Source organism: Lytechinus variegatus, chromosome 18 (genome assembly GCF_018143015.1).
Source record: "Lytechinus variegatus isolate NC3 chromosome 18, Lvar_3.0, whole genome shotgun sequence".
NCBI lineage: Eukaryota > Metazoa > Echinodermata > Echinoidea > Temnopleuroida > Toxopneustidae > Lytechinus > Lytechinus variegatus.
This window is the reverse complement of record NC_054757.1, coordinates 23,844,320-23,865,414: the sequence shown is the minus strand read 5'-3', so window position 1 is coordinate 23,865,414 and position 21,095 is coordinate 23,844,320. Positions and strand designations below refer to the sequence as shown.

The window sequence follows — 21,095 nt, the reverse complement described above, 5'->3', positions numbered from 1 at the left end:
TACCAAACCCATGCCAAGCCGCAATGAGTGATAAATGAACACAAGTGTGAGTGAGCGGTGTTCTGTTTCCCAAAACATGATGTAAAGCGATAAGAGGTACACAATCATGAAAGAGAGTCCTTGTTATGAACTTGAAATTTCATCCGAATTTGCCTTTAGGTGTATTTAGGGAAGGGGGGGGGGGCGGTTAACACGCGTCTGAAAAAAACAGTTTGCGCAGAGAAATGTTGTTCCGTTAATACTCTAATCATGCTAATAATTTAACAATTGCTCTTTGCTCCCACTTTGTATAGAAATTACATCTCAGTGTGAAAAATATTTAATTCCCCCCAAAAAAAAATATAACTATCTCACACAATTTTCCGTTAGCAAAAAACTGGAGATCCATGGATAGAAAATATTCAGATTATTTGATAAGGGTGGGGGATGGGGCTAATAAAGACCTGTCTATGTTTTTTTTAACTGATTTCATTAGATATTAACACAATTCAATTCAATTCAAATAAACATTTATTTTCCTCCATTTTACAAAGTTACATTCTTTATTGTTCACAAGAATACACTTCAAATCAATTTCTATAAAGAATATAAATATAAACAACTAATGTGTAAAGAGGAAGGCGTATGTCCCTAGAAGCATAATGCTTGTGGCGGGATACGTCTGTGGACAAATATATACAATACACAAAATACACCCCTAGCCTACTGTCAATAAATATTTGTATTTCCATTTATTTTCGTTTATTTTAAGAAATCAAAATTGAAAATATAATTTTACACTACAGTGTTGTATGAAAATCAGCCCAGTGACTTGCAAGTTCTCCAAACGACAAAATAATGTTGTAATCTAATGGAATAAAAGACAAATGTATTCAATATTTTTTTTTATTCTGCTCTTAAGGAATAGTAAATTGCCGTGTGAAAAGAAGAAAAAGAAATTAAAGTAATAATCTATATATAGGAACATGATCATCTTTCGCTCTAATATAGTGAACACATTTCCTTTGAAACCCATGGTGACAAATTTACTTTGTGACATTGTAATGTGCATAGGCGGCGGAAGCGGGGGGACGTGTCCCCCCTAAATTTGAGGAGGGGGGTACGGTCCCCCTAAATTTGTTGTTGATGACCTTTTTTTTTTTTTTTTTTTTTTTTTGCTTGTCAATTTATTTTCCTACGTCCCCCCTAAAATTTTTGGGTTGAGAACCTTTTTTTTTTTGCTTGTCAAAAAATTTGTTGGTTGTCCCCTCCTAAAATTTTTGGCTTCCGCCGCCAATGGTAATGTGTAATACCACTGTCCATGGATCACGGTCATTTAAAAGGGGCTGCATCTGTTCTAAGCCCCTCTGTAACCCTCCCTGTCAACAGAAAAAAAATGGTGTTTAGCCCCCCTGATGACTGGCTGCCTCCGATGCACTTTTTGACCCCAGCAAGGTTTGGAATCCCCCAGATAGAATTACAAATGCGACACGACCCCTAAAATCTACCATGACGGGTGCGAGGATTGCTGGTTCAGATCGCAAGAGGTGTCGACAAGATGGAAAGGAAAGTTGAAGTTCGGGAGAGGGGGGGGGGGAGGGGTCCACAGATGTAAGAGGAACCGGGGGAGGGGCAAAGTGAGAACAGTATAAAAAAATTGACCATAATTCTTACCTACTTTCTTCAATGAGTGTTATCACAAACAAAACAAATAACTGACTGTGAGAAAAAAAATAAAAATATTGAATTGGTATAGGCAAAACCAAAAACATGTTCTTTGAAATAAAGTCTTAAAACAGTGTCAGGGTGTTAAGAAGGGCCTTTTCCTGATGACTAGGATATTTACCAGATAATTATTAGTCAAATGACAGTATTTATTATGTAAATGTAAAAGCAAAGAGCAAAGGCAAATATTGGTTTATTGTAGGGAGCTTAGAGAATTAAATAAAAAACTTTTAATGTTATTCCATCCATGCGAAAGTATATTTGATATCAATACTACTATCAATCTTCTTAATGTAATTGCAAACAAAATTTATGGTTACATGAAATCTCTATTTCACCTTATGCGACTTCTTTGGGAAAAGCAATGTCAATTCAACTGCTATGTATTAAATAAAATTTACCATCATAGGTAACAATGAAAACAAAATAATGATTCAATTTCAAGAGCATATTTCTGAGATAAATGAGAAAAAATGCGATAATTCTTATACAATTTTCCTCATAATTACAAAAATATACAATAACAAAATAATACAAAAATAATAATATAGTAACTTAGCAATTTGAATTTAAAAAAAGGAAAACAAGTTTCATGGATTCTTTTGGGAGTATCATACCTAAAAATGTAACATCTAACGTAGATAGCTAATTAGCTAAATATGCGTATATTAATCAAACAATTTGATCGATTGAAACGTGTACATTTTCAGGAGTTTGGAAATATTCTCTAAAAAAAGATAAATCAGAAAAGATGTTGTTTTCATCTGAATATTTCAAGGTACCCTGTTTAATATCTCCATTATCCTTGAAATCCCTACAAACCTATTTGTTTTCTATCTCCCTAGTAAAGATGCAAATTCAGATAAAATAAACTTCTGGCATTCTTTCATCGCTCTGCCCTTGAACACAAATGGGTTGGAAACGAGAGGATATACAGAACAAAATCGGATAGCATGACTGAAATGCAGGACTGAAAACTCGTTATGAAGGGGATAATCTATGGTATCCTCTTAGTAAAACCGCCTAGCGAAAAGTTGATGTTTCAAAAGTAAAAAGAGCAACGACCACAAAAGAATTATAATGGAGAGAGTGTTCCTGCACGTATTTCAGTTTTTATCTATTTTTTTATATTTTTATCTTTATTTTCATTTTTTTCTTTATCATTCCCCCTTATTTTATCCTTATTATTATATTTTTAGGGGTAGGGTCTCATCTTGCTACCCTACATGTCCAAAGGGATACGGCTCCTAAATAAAATAATAATAATAATAACGTTTTATTTACCCAGGGTAGCCACTTCAATCATTAGACTGCTCTTCCAGCGGGCCTGCATAACATAATATGTTATTATTACCCTTCTCCAGTCTAAATGCTGAGCGCCAAGCAAGAAGGCAGAAGGTCCCATTTTTATAAGTCTTTGGTATGACTCGGCCGAGGATCGAGCCCACGACCTCCCGTTCATAAGGCGGACGCTCTACCACTGAGCCAACATATATGAATTAAATCACTTGAGCAAAGGTTAAAACACTGATTATACAAACAATATTTATCCATACATAAATTCTATCATTTATGCATTTATTACGTTGCATCTAAATTCCATCTTACCACCACCACCACTACACTGACAATAGCTCACCTTCTTATTTTATTATTATTATCATTTATTTCGGCAATGAAAATAGAAAGAAATTGGTACAGTGTATACACATAATAAACATAACAGAGTATATATTGAGCACCCACTGGACTGCCAGGGTCAAATAAAGTTAACTGAATTACTGTAGTCAATAAAGACCATTTGACCCTATCCAGTGGGCGCTCTACATAAAACAGAAGCGGATAAAAGAGTGGGTATGAACAAAGATGTTTAAGATCAATTATAATAGAATAAAATAACATAGGTCTACTTAATAACACTTCATCTTAACTTAGAATAAATTAGCTGTTTAAATAAATATATAATGAACTCATGCAAGGGTAAATAATATGGTCATTCATTAGGCATAAAATTTTTCTTTAGTATAACATTTTATAATGTTATCATACATTTTCCTCGTATTTAATAAAAATTGTTAGGGTTTAAGCGTTTGTAGAGGTTTATAAACTCCTAGATGCTATTGATTTAGCACTTAGAATGATTCAAATATTAATATTCAAAAGGACTTTCAATTCATTCACTATGAAATCAAACAAAGCCATATATCATTACTAACGTCAATTTGAAAATGAATGATATTTTAGCTCCCCCCCAAAAAAAAACAACAAGCAAACCAAAAACAGATAACAAAATAACATTCAATATGAAAACGTTTTCTAAGGAAAAATTGTAAAAAAAGAAAAAAAAGTCCTGTCATAACGTCTACGGATTTGTCGATCAGGCGTTTAATCTACTCGATAATCGAAAAAATCCGTAAAAATCTATGAATCTGTGCAATAATGTTTGGTTTTGCAAAGCTTTCCTTCATAATCTGGTCTAAATCCTGCCCCCGATACATACCTTGGTTTTCGCCTCTCATTTATTTCGCTTTCCCCTAAACTATAATATGAAAAAATGGGAGAGATAAGGCTCGCTATTATTTCCCGCAAATCCCCATTCGTCATCTTCTCTTCATATTTTGCTGATGAAAGTGCAGAGCTGGTATGGCTTAAGTGGATCCCCCACCATCACTGTCAGATTTGATTGCTAGATTCGCTAGTTTATTAATCAATTTAAGGAGAGATGGTATGTTAAAGCTAAATCGATAGGCCAGCTCATAAATTAGTTCTACTATTGCCCTTCACGTATATACTGAGATGCGAGGCACAATATTTATGTCGTTCCATGGAGGCGTTTAATCAACGTTTTGCGCCATTTTTTTTCTCTCTCTCTCTTTTCACTGGTCGGACCGAAAACGTCCCGCCCGAATAGCTATTAAAAGCGGCTCTGATTTTTTCCCCTTCTTTTTTTCGCTAGGGCAATAGGCGTTCGCGCAAAGGGTTATTGCCTGGCTAAATTGCGCTCATTTGTTCACCTAAATTGGACGTCACCCTTAATGGGGAAATAGCTTCAAGGCTGGAAATTACATTTCAATTTCCCGAAAACAAAAAAAAATGTATGGACAGCATAGGGAGGGATGGAGGGGGGAAATTCGAGAGATAGCAGTAAATTGATTAATAGATATGAAAGATGGGAATGAAATAATTTCATTTCGAGCTCGATTTGATAACGTTCCTATGAAGTTAGCTGAATGCCGTGACTAATGGCATCTTGACTCGTAGGATAATATGGTCTCAGTGACTATTTCACGAAATGAATTCATGAGTTATTTCTCTCCCCTTTTCTCTTTTCCTCCTCTCTCTCCCATTCTATCAGTCCCATTTTGATCTTCTCTTCTTCCAATTTCATTTGTATTCGTATCAAACCCACTCACCTTGTCAAATTTTATTATTATCGTTTGTCTTATATCATTCCTATTATTTTACTTTATACAATGATTTATTTACCCCCCCTCCCTCTCTCTCTATCTCCATCCCTCTCCCATCCCTGTTCTTTCTCTTTCTTCAATCCTTTTATTCATTTATCCCTTTATTACCAACTCCTGGTTTCCAATATTTCTCGAACTGAATCATCCTCTTCATCATGAATCGAAACTTTCACTTTTCAATATCGTTTGCATTATCCAATATTCCCCCTTTTAACACAGATTCCTTGCAGTGTCACTTTTCATGATTTATGATTTTACTCATCTCTTTTCTTTTTCGTTTATTGAATAGGCAAAACAATTATTTTGGAAATACAGCATTTAAAATTCAAAGGATTTAAAAGTTGATTCTCCTTATCATTATCGGCCTTACGAATACTAAAAAATGCTTTTAGGTAAAGTAGCGTTGAAAGGTTCTGACATCTATAAGTATTAGAAAAATTGCCATAATCATAATAACCTTTCACATAAAAAAATCATCGAAAATCTTTCAATATTTTACTTAAACATTTCTTGATAAAACATGATTCAAGGAGCAATAATGTGACATCTATAAAGGCCTGAAAATTTCATCCATGAGAATCTCCATATAGAACCAACCAATGAAGACTAAAAATAATTCAATAGGATTTTGGTGTTGCTTGACAAATGGAAATTTGTATGCATCATAGTCAGCGTAACACTACTGTAATATTTGCTTAGGTTGTGGTGTCTTAGAACACAAATTACAGGGAAAACAATGTTGATAGCAATAAGGCGTTTCAGTGCAATTTCCATTTTAGTTAACACAAAATGATCCATTTCATATCATTCAGCATGTTCAGGAATAGGAGGATAATCAAACAATATTTATTTATTTATTTATTTATTTATTCATTCATTCATTTATATGTGCTGAGAGGAGGCTGTGGTTTGGTTAAGCTTGATTGATCACAATGGTCTGGAATAAGTCACGTGGTCACTCTGCCTACTTTTAGATAAAAAAATTATACAATGATATTAAGAACTGGAAATATTGGCCATTGTAATTATTTTTTTACAATGGTTACCAATAAAACAGGGGCATATTTCAATAAGCCTTACAACTTTGCCATTATTGTAACTACCATAGAAACCTTGATTGTTATTGAGCCCTATTACCATGGTAATTACTATAATGGCAAGATTGCTATAGTGTAAGTTTTCTTAACAAACCTCAAATAATTGAATTTCAAATTCATTGAGATTTGAAAACAAATATTGAATATTCAAATAAATTTCAGAATTCGAATGGTTGCTACCTATCTGGATCTAGCAGGAGATAGCAACAGAGGTGCATCTCTGCTGCTATCATGTGCTAGATCCATGGCCACAAGCACTAATTATGCTTTATCAGATACATCACATGTAGGCATATGAATATAGAAATCATTTATCCCCCCCCCCCCCGAACATATTATTTTTAACAAAATTTTGAGTAAATAGAAACAAGTATGATTGTTGGACAAAATTTGTCTCACACCGGGTAAATTACATATAATTGTTAACATTTACATGTAACTCAACATCGTGTAAATAGCATTTGGGATAATGTTAACCAGAAACCATGGTAACCATGATTGTATGTTTTATCCCAATAAAGGGCAAATGTAATATGATATTAAAGTCACATCCAGATCTTAAAATGAAACAAACATACATTTCTCATGTAAAAATCACTGACATGACTGATAAATATGCTATTTTGTTTGTTTTGTTTGTTTGAGTTGATTGATATCTTCGTTCTATAAAATAAAAATATTTTAATAAAGAAAATACATAAACACGTACTATCATATAAGTACCTTGATTCCAATAAAATGTATAGAAATTATATATTTCAATAAAGAAAATACATAAACACGTACTATCATAGTACTTTGTTTCCAATATAATAAAATGTATAGAAATTAACTCTTAAAAAAAAACACAGTATATGAACGCAGGAGACAGTTGGAAAAAGAACGTTGATCTATTTCAAGTTTTCATAATGATTTATGCAAACAATATTTTGTAGGAATATAAGTTTAGGTCTATGTTAAGTCTACTTTGTACCTAAACTTTATCAATGTAGAATTTTGCTGGTTAGTACCATAGAAGTACTGTTACCTCAATAGTAGTTGACTGACACCTAGAATCAATTTTATAGCTCTACACATTTTGCAAAATTATTGATCTTGTTTTGTTTTTCCCTCAGTGAATGCCCCCTGGCCTGTGCATTAACTTTTGATTATAGAACACTAAGTAATATGAAATATCCATCGATGGTACATCAGTATACAATTCACTTAATAATTGTCACACATACCCCTAAAAATATAATAACAATTATACAACATATAGGCCTACCAAATCACTTTCTCTTTACTTTCAAAGGATAAAATAGGCAACAAGTTGAAACGATAGAAACACATCTTATTTGAGGATCGTTCAATGTTCTTACCTGAAATTTTACTCAGATCTTCTCTGGAGTGTCAACAACTCATTGGAAAACATAATATTCATAACTTCGTTGGATTTGAACAATATTCGTTAATACGAAATCATATATACCTTTACTAATCTATAGCATACAATATGACATAGGAGCTGGACTATGTAAGATCTGTATTTACTCCCAATTCTTACCCATATTTCATTGAATGCTTATTTGGCTGCTGCATTGATATTGATATAAACTTATTGATTTAACCTTTAATGACAAATTTCTATCTTGAAACATACCAATTTGTTTAGATTCAGTCATAATTCGTTCATCATAAAATATCACTCTTTCTTGTTTTGTGCATATAATGCCCAGTTGGCAAACAGCTAGCAGGTATTACGTTTAATCACAAGTAGACCACCGGGCTACGCACGGGGAGGATAAGGGCAGAGGTCACATCGGTTTATCGCCTCGCTGCTCTGTCCAAGGACAATGTGTCTATTCAGCTATTCCGAACTCACATAATGGAACCCTTTTTTGTTCGATTAGAAAAACACACGGAGCGTGAGCCTTCGGAATGCAAAGAATTACGTAACAGTGGTCTTTACAAAATGGCAGATATATTAATAGAAATGGAGATGTATAGAAATACAACTATATACCCTTGTGATTTTATTACAGCCTGCATTGCGTTACACATTAAACGAACAGAAAAAAGAGCGATGGGGTGTGATGAGGAACACAAGTAAAAGATCTTAAAATTGCAACAAGGGAAATAATCTTCACTATTATTCGATAAGACCGTCCTTCCAGTTTCATATTGTTAAAAATGTTCAATTTAATGTAATTTATATCCAGGCACTTCAAATAGAAGAAAGGAAACTATAACTTGAGAAGGACGCGGAAAGTTAATGGATAAAATAATGTGAAACAGCTTTAGAGAAACGAGCCATAAAACGGGTGTAATGTCCGCGCTGCTTATTTAATATTTGCATTATTAACATGGAGACTTACTATGTAATTATTAATCTATAAAAATGAAAGGGAAAATCAATCCTTAAAAGGTCCAAGGATTAGATTTGATTTGACTCCACAGTCATTTTGAAAAGGAAAGGAAATAATTTTGACTTATTAGTATCTCACTCGATCTACATCGGTGAAAGAAATGAAACTGGGTGTGAAAGAGAATCCCCTTTCAGTGAGAAAATTATTGCTTTTTTGAAAGTTCTTGATTTCGATCCTTCAAATTCTGTTCCCTGTTCGGAGCTTTACCTTTTTACGATTTTATCTTTTCATGATTTTCTTGTAAATATTGAAATACATATTTTTTTATTTCTTATGTTTCAAACAAAATTACCCACAATTTGCACAGTTACAAAATACCATTTAGGTTTTCAAATAGTTATAAACATCATCTAGATGTTACACAACAAAATTAAGATACTTATTTTGACAACACTGTGAATCTCTATTACATCAGCCAGGTTATCCGTGATGAGTAACAGAATTCAAAATGACCAGTAACTCTAAAGTGAGATATATTTACCCTTTTTACCCTTTACCCTTATTGACCATTTTTCTTCTTTATTAAAGTTATCATTCATTGCATTGTGGAGAATGTAAGGGAATCAATTGATGTATCTTCAAATGATAGTGAGTATGAATTAACTTCACTCTAAAAACAAATCAGTGGAAAAAAAAACAAAATCAAACAAGCTACAGCTGGGGTAATAATATCCAAGTCCTTTGGAAGCGCTTAGAGACATTAATCGTAATTTTGATATGCGCTATACAAGAACTGTTTATTTTTATTATTATCAGTAAAAAAATAGTAGTATTATGATCAGCTGGGTGCAACTGATATTTTAGTAATATTTGACTATTTTCTAGTCGTATTTTACAAGAACATAGCTATTTCTGACTAGAATATATCTCAGAAATGTGACTAATGTATCAGTAACACCAAGCTGACTAGTGGTCTAGTCAATTTGAGCGTTGAGTGTAGTTCAACTTATATATTCGTCCGATAACACAAAAGAATTGATGAATCGATCAATAGCCACAATAAATAAACACGCTCTCCGAAAAACAAAGACTCTAACTGCGTCATGTCTATTTATTATCATTCCCACCAACTGTCCTTTGCTTTCACACTGATGAAAATTAGTCCAGTGACTTGCTTCTTTCACTATACATGTTATACAAGCTTTCCAATATTTGCTATCTTGTTTGTCTTCTCTACTTTAATCATGTTCTCAGCTCGGTTATTCTTTTTTTTTGTTCCTGCAAGATCTTTTCTCGAGCTTTACATAATGTATTATATTTTTGATACTTTTTTTGTTAATGTGAAATGGAAATCATTAAAATTTAGATCTGAATCAAAAGAAAGAAATTAATTTACTTTATTGTTATGCATTTTAAATATGCTGTATCATAATTATGTTGTTAATTTTTTATATATTGGAATGTGCAATATTTTCTCAATGGTTTTGCCTCTGGGCAATAGTACTTAATTTTACTTTTGCGAGCCTGGCCCATGGACAAAACGTTTTTTTACTCTTTTCTTCTTCTCTTTCATTGTTACTACATCCATATTCAATTATCCAATTTCAAATTGTACTTATGTAATTACATTGTACAATTTTTGTATGTTTTTATGGCCAAATAGATAATAATAATTTGATTTTATGCTGCGCACTTGTTTATATTTATATTGTAAACGATTTATTTTTTGATGTGTAGGGTCTCTAAATGGAATATAGGCCTATCAAAAATATAAAGAAATTTAAAAAAATATATTAGAGTGAGAGGAGGAGAGAGGGGATGGTAAGAGAGAGAGAGAGGGGGGGGGGGAGAGAAATGAGCGGAGGGAAGAACATTAGAGCAAGGGTCAGCGAAGTTGAGAATATTTTGTTTGTTTCACGGGCATAAGCGTGCGTGTTAGGCGTGTGCGATTATTGTAATAGCCCCCTCATTGGCGTGTCCTTGTCATCATGAGAAATGTGAAGGAAAGCTACGTTGGTGGGGTCACACGATAACGTTGACAGGGTTCGGTTTTTTTATCACTTTCAAGGTTTTCATGAGTAAGGGGATAATGAAGAAACTATCTAAAAAGAAACCAACAATGAATAAGGACACCCCCTTTGGACATCGTCATAGAACAATAATTCGTTGAAAATGATATGTTTAAAAGCATGACATTGATAACTTCAGAATGATAATCGGTTACAGCCTTCTGTTCCCTTAGAAAAAAAAAGAAAATGGGATGTAATTGATAAAAAAAAATGCTTACAAATTTGAAATTGAAGTAAAAAAATGAAAACAAAATGTATTGTAGTGATTGTGGAAAATTTTCAAGGTTCTTTTTAAACTATATTCTTTATCCTTTCTTTTCCACCCCCCCCCCCTCTTGTTTGCTTTTTCCTTTTCTTTTACGTTTCCTTTCCATTTATTCTTTGCCTCTCCATCATCATCGTATTATGTATCTCTTCTTCTTCTTCTTCTACTTCCTCTTCTGTTTCTTTTAGTTTTCCTCTTCTTCTTATTATTATTTTTCTTCGCCTTCTTCTTCTTCTGTTTCTTCTTTTTTCTTTTTCCTCTTCTTCTTCTACTACTATTATTACTACTACTACTACTACTACTATACTTCTATTACTACTACTACGACCAATTAATTACAATCATCAAAATAATCACGAGAATATCATAAAGATCGAGTTAATGGTATGAGAGGAAAGCTAAAAGTTCAGTTAGAGTTTGCAATAACTTCTTTATGAAGAAAAGCTACGATACTTTTACGAAATTATAATACACTTATTCCAATCACATGCCCCGATTATTTTGAATGAAAATGTGATGTTTTTGTCCTATATTCATGCAGCACCTGTGCTAAACGGCAAGAAATCCTTTCGCAAAATCTTTTTGCAAACACAATAATAAACTTCTTCATTATAATTCTCTTCATAAAGGTAACCTTTGCATTCTATTATCAAATAGTCTGCCTTCGAATCTAACAAATTTGCCGTCCTAACCCCCCCCCCGCCCCCGCTGAAAACAGAATCTTTGCACCTTTTTTAATCGGTTGAATGGTCGAGAAACCTTCTAAAACGGTCCAAAAATGAATCGACTGCTACCTGTTAACCGTAACCTTCCCGGTCAATAGTCTCATCTTCCTCTATCTTCTATTGTCTACCAATTACGATGGCTGGAACGATTGAAGATCAGACTTATCGACAAACAAAGCTCCTACGAAAAAACACTTTCTCCCTTTGAGACTAGTATCACCCTCATAGTCTCAATTCAGACACATCTCTTCATCGATACAACATTTATTTTTATTTTTAAGATAATTTCTAATGTAAAACAATTAGTGTAATACCAGAATATTCATTTTATTAAAAGTAATTTTTTTGTTATATTGTATGGGGCGATGTTTGCTTTAAGAGTTACATTTTGCGATCGATATAAGATTATCTGGACTAAAATGAAAGGTGAACGGTAGACCGTTAATCTGTTTATTAGGCTGTCTGTCGGAGATACATCCACACTTGAGGATGAAGTAGACCGTTAAATGTAACCATCGATTGAACTTGTTAATCCTAATACACTATCTACACTATATGATGTGGGTTTTCCGCTCGGTAAAAAAAGAAAAGAATTAAAGAAAGAAAACAAAGAAAAAGTAGCTGTAAGTCAACTCGGTGCAAACCGCTATTTTCTACTGCGAACTAATTAACCCTTTGCGCAGTTTGTAAATGTACAATGATTGATCAAGCAAAATTAAGTAGGCATCCAAAAAAACAAGGGTTTGAGTTTTGAACGGGATTCCACCCCCCCCCCCAAAAAAAAAATGATAAAAAGAAACAGGGGAAAATCAGAGATTGAGAAAGTAATATAAAATACATAAACTTCTATTTATCAATGGTTTTTCATTACTGGAGCGGGTGTGAAATGATAACCATCTCCTCTTCTTTTCTTCGAAATTGACATTTTTTATTTGTTTTTACCACATGATACCATATTTTATGGAAGCTGCTCGCATATGACGCCACAAATAGTCACAAATATAAAAACAAAATCGAATAACTTTTTAATCTTTGATGGATTTTCCCCCAAAACATTCACCAATACTTTTAAATATCTTTTCCTACTATTCTATTTTTTTGTCTGGGTAAACTTTAAATATTGTATACAACTCAGTCGAAAAAAAATATTCGGACACAATGCTACAGATATGATAAAATAAAGTATAATAAGTCCACTCTCTGATTAAAAAAATAGTTTGTTTTAAGTCTAAAACTGAAAAAAATGATATGCCCCGCTTGAAATAATATTTGAGTTAAAAATTATTTACTTTTGAAAGGATTATTACAGAAATATCACATTAAGAATGATATACGTGTGTGTGTGGGGGGGGGGGTATTCGTACCATATCACGCTATTCACAAACACTAATGATTTTATCACAAGTGCAACCTTTCTCTATCACCGTTAGTATGGTAAGAACAAAAATTCAAATCAGTATCATATTGATGATAATGTTTATTTAGAAATGAATGGCGGACATAGAACGAGCTTGGACAACGCTACATCAACGGGAAGACATTTTTGAGAAGCTTAAACTGTCTTACATGTCGGATAAGGGGATCTGAGTTGTTATTAATGTGCAATTAAGCCTAGCAGTAAGAGCCAAGGACTTTAGGGTGATGATAGAAGAAGATCTAAACACCCTCAATCTCATCACTGAGGGAACCCCTCTGAAGGCATGCTTGAAACCAGAAGATGTCCATTCCTGAGTTTGACCCAATTCATGGCGTTTTGTGAAAGATTAAATGAAAAGATTTTTGAAGCTGTTGATACCTTAATATCGTCTTGGTGATGACAAGCCATCTCATAGTGACTACACGGATAAGCTACATTGCGGGTTGGGTTCTCAGTTCTTTATACACGCTGCTAAAACCCCTCGTCCAGAATACCTCAAAAGCGCACGCATTCCTATTCCAGCAAATTCCTAACTTTTCACGCTAAATGTCATTTTAACTTCATGAATTTAAAGTTTTTTTCAGTTCTGGTCGGAAAATTCTAAATGTCGGAAATATTTCTCAATCTCAAAGACATGAAAGTAGGCTGGGAAATGTTGAAATTTAATGCACAAATAAGAATTGGAGTATGTTGTAATGTTGTGGAATCATTTTACTCGATTCTTCTAAAACTAATTGCACTACACACCAACTACATGCAATGGGACCACACATTTCTGCACAGCCTATTTTTTTCCAATTTCAGAAAAATAATTTGAAAAAAATACAATGATCATCATATTTCACATAACTAAACTTCCCTTTAAAGGAAATGAGTGGAGAGAGCAATACACCAAAGAACATTGTAAAAAAATACAGAAATATTATTTTTAAAACAGTTGCAATCTGCACATTATATAGCTCATTATTCGCATGGTTCAAACAAGTAATTTTCCATATTTTTTTTCAAACCAGTTTGAGTTAGATATATCATAATGTGCTGACCGAAGGAAAACAAAATTCAGTTTGAAATGTTTTTGTTCAACTTACATAATCGAAGAACATAAACATTTGGTATTTTCAATTTGCCCATATCGTAAAAATGATGAAGATATAATCCTTTCATAAATGCATTGAAATGTTAATGCTATATGCGCTGTTATTAAATCAGTTTATTCATTTATATAAAACAATTCATGGTGGGGGTAGTATTCATTATTCCAAAAGTTACTTGAACAAGCGCTTTCATATTTGATCATGTCCAATTTAACTACTGTACGCCCCTTGCGTAAAGTGAATCTTATATAAACTGTGAGCAGACGACATCTTTCACTATCGTGATCATTGATCGCGATCACACTTGACCTTGATCCCTATATCCGTTTAATACCCCGTTATTTCGTTTGTTATTTTTCCATTTTCTGTCATAATTCTCCCATGAACGTCGTGAATACAAAACCGGAAATTTATAAATAAATCATAAGGGGATTGCACTTTTCAAGTTCACGTAAGTGGGGGATCTATACCTTCAGTAAATCAATAATAAAACTCATGGGTGACAAGGGTAAGGGTTACGAGGGGAGAAGAACTGAAATAAAGTGTATGGCTCGTATTCTGGGGGGGCGTTTCATGAAAGGACTTGTCAGACATTTTATCCGACAAATACCAGTTTATCCGACAGTTACCATAGGAACAGTGCCTCTAAGCCAATCAGAATCAAGGAAAGATGTCAGATCTGACAACTTGTCGGATGAAAATATTGATGAAACGCTCCCCAGAACTCGGGTTTGAATCAAACCCTGGTCGAAAGTTGTGGTTTAAGTATGGATAGCCGATTGGGGGCACAAATCCCTAACAGTACACATCCAATTTAAGGCCTGGTCACATAGCCCGAGCGTTGTTGGAGCGGTCGTGGAGCGGAGAGAAAAAAAATCATCACCGCTCGCTACCGTTCACCATTTTCCATTTCGATTTTTTTTTTTTTTTCGATTTTTGTTTCCGATTTTTCCCCCAATTTTGAAAACGAAATTCGACCCTCTTTCCCTACCGCTCCAACGACGCTCGGGAGGTGTGACCAGGCCTTTATTAACTCATTTGACACTTAAATTATTCATAATTTTCTAGGAATCATAACTGAATTATTTTGAGATATTTTTGTTCATTACGGAAGCAAAAGGAACAAAAAGAGTAAACGTAATAAATGTAAAATGTAAACAGAATATTTTAATTTCATTCATTCATTCATTAGTTAATGATGAATAAAAACTGTAAATTAGTTTGGCAAATCAATAGAAATAGAGAGTTTAACAAAGAAATAATTGAATAAACATATATATATATATATATAATGACTAAAATTATTGATAAGAAAAGTAATGAATATAATAAATCAATGAAAAATCGAAGAAATAAATAAATAACTAAACAAATTTGAAAATAATTTCAGTGTAAGTATTAAAATCTGACTTGAGTATGCAGCGACTGGTCTATACTGGTGTTTTGTTCATCAATTTACTTTAGTTTTTCTTGATCCTTGTTGAAATTTCAACTCTTGCTCTTAACATTGTTATAAACGAAGCGGCGTTTTTAAGTTTTAAGATCACTTATATTTGTTATCCTTCTATTTTAATCAAATTTGTTTCATCTTTTAAAGAATATGGAAAAACCGTCCATGAAATTGTTTTCCGTTGATATGATTTGCCCTTTCATCATGTTCTTATCCTTTTAAAAGGCACAGGAAACAGATTCAAGCTATATCATTGTCGACTAATACTCTCTAATTTAGAAGATATTACTCCATAAACATGCTGGAAGTATTGACTAAAGACCCATTTCAGATGTCTTGTCTACAATAAAGAGTGCTGGGCATTGGAGACAAAACTTTATTTAAAGATGGATTTGAACTTTTAACAAATCCACATTTGAAATGTTTTGGATGCGAAAATAAATAAATGAATGTATAGAGGAGATAGCTGGAGGCGGCATCAAAGAAATTTCTGACTTCTGAACAAAGATTCTTAATCATGTTAATATTAACGACTTGTTCAAACATCATGTAGTTTATGATACCATAACAATACACACTCCAGGGCCAATCAAATAAATATAAAAAGTACTTCATGATATGCCCGAGGCAAACTGTATTTGGCTTAATTCTAAAAGAAACTTCAATTACCACGTGTAATAGCAAATCATTCTGTGTTGTGGTCCCGGTGTTCAAAACTTGTTGCTTTTGTTCTCCAACCAAGATGCAATTACACGATTATAATGGTCTATGAACACGACGTTTTATCAAAGTCAAAACCAATCAACGAGGCTTTTCTATTCGACTGGAAAGAAAGACAGTAACAAGGAAATATCTTCTATGAACAATGATGAGACGAGGGGCATTCGGGGGAGAGGATTGGAATATTTTATTCTTATAATCTGTAGTTCTTATTGTATTTATACATGGACCTACGATGAAGAGGCTCACAGCCACATTACGTACTTTCAAGAAAGCAAATGATACGAAAAGAACATGATAATATCATATGGAATGATTATATAAAGGTAAGGATAATTTTGGTCATGAGACTCGATTATGGAAGAACAGCCTCAACATGATCCCGACAGGATAATCATAATGTAGGCCTATATAAGAACTAATAGAGACTGTAAGATTTGTTTTAAATCACCACAATAATTTATGCTTCGAGTCACATCCTCCGCACACAGAAATTTACGCACGGGGCTACACACAATAATTCCTCGGTCCCAACTCCATGTTCATTTTCAACTGGTTATTTTAGTCTGGTCATATTTTTTTATATCAAATGGACAGGCTAGCAGTCAGTAGAGCTTTTCACTGTAACAAAAAAATCAGTATGAAAAGAACTTTGAAAATTTAAAATACTTTCTTTCACCTATCCCACAAGATGTTTCCACCTCAAAACATTTATATTGATGATGATCCACAGCCTTTATATTGCGCCATATTTCTGTTAAAAACAGTCATTATGCAAAGGCTCATCAAATTAAGTTACTTATTACACATTTTGTTGAAATAAGTGAGGTTTAGAGACGATATGATATTGACGTGCTTAAAATATGATTTTACAAGCTGGATAACTCAGACTGTGATACATTATCATCCATAGGATATTTGTCTAACCCAAGTCCAAATAATGGCTTGGAAATATTTCTAGATTTGGCATCTAAAATTAATGCTCATTTTATGCTATTGTGCAATTTACATTGGTCTCTATGACAACAAAAATGTTCTATCAACATGATCACGAGGGATGGGGGAGGATATAATGTAACCTATATACATAACTCTGAGTATACATCCAAAATATAAGGTCCACAAACACTAAAAACAAATTATCATATAAATAAAAATGACAGGTGTGCCCCCTCCTTTTTTGAAAGTGAGGACTTTTTTGCTTGTCAAATATTCATCGGGAAAATGTGCCCCCTCCCTAATTGGACTTTGGGAAATCCTGGATCCGCCCCTGACCTCGTTTATGTTGGTATTCTCAGTTATGATTTCGAGTGCAAACTATACACCCTAAAATATTGGGCAAAATGCTCCATGAGGGTAATTATGTATCCACCCAATATTGGGCATTTCTTTTGGGCATTTCTATTTATACAGTGTGATGACAATTTTGCCCATTCTAAAGTAATTACTGCTTATTTTTTTTTACCTTACTGGACAATATCCTTCCCGCATTGGGTAAAATACTGCCCCAAATTGGTTGGACACATAAGTACCCTCGTGCTGGTTAAAATTTTACCCAATATCATTTTTACATTGTATGTGAGGTTCTTTCTGCATAGTTTTCCTCTTGAAAATGGATAGATATGAATTTGGATTTGATTTTAACTAATAGCAAAACGTATTTTATCACAATATCCTGCTTTTGGTTGTGTAATTCTAACAAATAATTCGTTGGGATCAATTTTAAATACCATGAATAGGAGGAGACACAGATCAACCATCCCAAATTCAAACCAATTTCTTTCAAGTTTAAAAAAAAAATTAGAAGAGGAGACATCATTACCTTGCACCAAATTGACTTTATTTATTTTTGTATCTTTATTAGTTTTCTTGTTAGAAGACCAATTTTTTTACTTAATCAATTACATAATGTTCAGATTTTGGGAACTTTCTTCTTATCAAATTTGCAAATTATCATGTACTCAACTGGAATGATTATTATTCAATTAGACGAGTGTCAATTGGAAATACTGAAACAGGTAAAATGCAAATGTTGGATAAAATTGGAATGTCTAAAATCTTTTTTTAATAGAATTCAACCACTATGAACTTTTTTTAGAGAAATACTTCCACCGAAACTGGCTAATATCACGTCTAAATAGAATTACATTTACAGACCTACATGTATACTAACAATAAGAGAGAATCATTATCAATCATCTATTTAATAAGGTTTGTTTTCTATGAATAATAAAAAACACATAAATTTATTTGCCCTTGTTCTTCTCGTTAATTTTTTTATTGAAATAAAATTAGAAAGATATATCATTTTTGTCATTTATCAGATAAAACCACATTATAATGTAGTGATCAGTGATACAATCAAATTAATACTGTAACTGTATTAATAGTTTGTTAACACAATCATTTTTGTATTGTGTGGAGAAAACTGCCTTATATTTTCTTTCAATGTCAATTGGAAGGAAAATAAATGTTAAATTGAATTGATTTGAAAGAAAATGTGTTTTTATTTTAGTTCCTTTCATATTGTAGGCCTACTTGGCTTGATTGTGTGATTCTGCCTTTTGTGTTGAATCTAGTTTTATAAGCATTTTATTCACTACTTTCTCACATTAAAAAAAATTAAACACTTTCTTATGATACTACTACTGAAATCTAGCGAACAATACTTATTTGATATTAGATGTATTTATTCATGGATTGCATCACTGCCATGTAAAAACTGTGAGCAAAAAGACATGATAGAAATACATATTGAGCTACTTTGCAACGCTCCACGAGCACTTTCAAATCAACGCCGAACAGAGTCGCGAAAACGAACTCGAAAATCTCATTATTTCGGAGGTAATATTAACATTTCGAACAAACCAGACTGAACATCAAAACGATATTGTACGAATGTTTGTATCTTTGATCAAATGTTTGTGTAATCACTAAAGGAAAAGTGTATAAATTGAAGTATTGTCAATAAAATTCACCCAAATCGATGAGAAAAACAAAATGGCGGCATTTGACCCAACAATTATCTCTATGTAACAAGGAAATCATTCCGATTGTCAAATTCAAGCATAAATTTCTCTTTAACTCTTGTGAACATCTATGTTTAGAAGAAACACGTACTAAATTATTTATCTATATAAATTTAATACAAGGTAATGCACTTTTGATGTATGTAGAAGAGTTGATATTCGGGATAAAGAGATGCCACGAACGCGATATCAATACAAATAAATGTTAAAATTCACATTATGATTAGACTGTAAAAATCAGATTAGTTTCAATCTAAAGCTGTAAAAAATGTAAATTGCATACCTTCAATTCAGAAAACTGGTTCTCTTGTACAGCATACAACCTCGAATCTAACGAATTATCTCGAATTCTGGCAGAAATGTTGCAAAAAATGAACAAAATACGATAATTCGAAATGTTTCAACGACTCGGGTTTCATACGGGAGGGGTTCATTTCGTTGAACGAGCCTAGATCGGGCTTTGGGTTTTGACTTGCCTCATTTGCATGCAACGTAGACCAGATTACGTAATATAACGGTCCACTATGAAAAGATAGGGCACTTCAAACTCAAGTCGTCTTACTTTAGCGGTCGAGACGGTCTAATTGGGATTAGATCTTTCATAAATGGCGTTGACATTGGTCTATAGAGCTTACTTCCACAAACCATAGTAAGGCATTATACATACGGTTGAGAGTGCATTGTGATCGGGAAACTAGCGGTCTGGTTTTTGCTTGCTCAACGTCGGGAAATGTTTTCATATCGAGTGATATTGTTGAGTACATGTATTTCGTTTCGTATTTTGTGAACATAACGGTTCACAGTTAATCAAAGATGCTGGTCAAAAAAAGGTCATCAAAGATGGGTACTGATTGAAAAATAAAATTTGAAAGAAAAGCTAACAATCATGAAAATCCTTTCGATATGAAGTGAGTTTTCCCCGAGAAAAAAATAAATCCATAAAAGAAGAATGAAAAATAATGTTAATGCTTGTATAATATCTAATTCATAAGATATTGTTTCATCGTTGATTTCTAAAGGAGAAGCAATATCGACGACAGTAGAATAAAGGCATTGCAATGCATAAAATCATTACAAAGAAATTAAGCCTATAGTGCAATGAAAAATAATAAATATTTCAATGTATTAAAAACAAATCATATTGACCATCATGACGGTCAATACAAATCCATAACTCGATGATAAGATTTGATTTATTTATGACGAATTTCGTTAGAAACATTTGCTTCATGTGTTTCGCATAACACAAGTCGTCACTATTTGTTTAAAATAACTCAGTTATTTTGAATATTGTAGTAATCAGAAAATTCAGATTTTAATTTGGCTATAAACGTTGAAAATAGAAAACAAACATTTGTTCCACAATGCCCCTTATGAGATTTCGAGTTGTTCGGAAGGGGTGTTTTCGAACAAAACGAAATAATCTCAAATTATTTTTTTTGTTCTGGTCCACCCATCGTTTCAAATCCTTATAGCATTTCTTTGATTAATTTTTATCCATTTCCGAGACATCACAGCCCAACGAATATTTTACTTTTATCTGAATGTAATTACATAATTGTACAATTCACATAACATTTCAGAAAAAAAAATTACTCAATTTAATGTAGGAAAATGTATGAGCGAGTTGTTACTGATGGGAGAGAACAAATAACTTGTAAAAGAATTGACTAAGAAGAAATGAATAACAGTTTATTGACATGAAACGAA

General features: G+C 33.0%; 1 long non-coding RNA gene across 2 annotated transcripts in view; it reads right to left on the bottom strand.

Annotated features, from left to right (window-relative positions):
• LOC121431768 overlaps positions 1-19,866 on the bottom strand; it is a 45,754-nt gene extending 25,888 nt beyond the window's left edge. Inside the window, exon 1 of one of the 2 annotated variants that reach the window (XR_005972162.1) lies at positions 19,669-19,866. This is a non-coding gene — a long non-coding RNA (uncharacterized LOC121431768). The remainder of the gene's footprint in view (positions 1-19,668) is intronic. The other variant, XR_005972160.1, reaches the window with a different exon arrangement.
• Between the last annotated feature and the right edge of the window lie 1,229 nt (positions 19,867-21,095).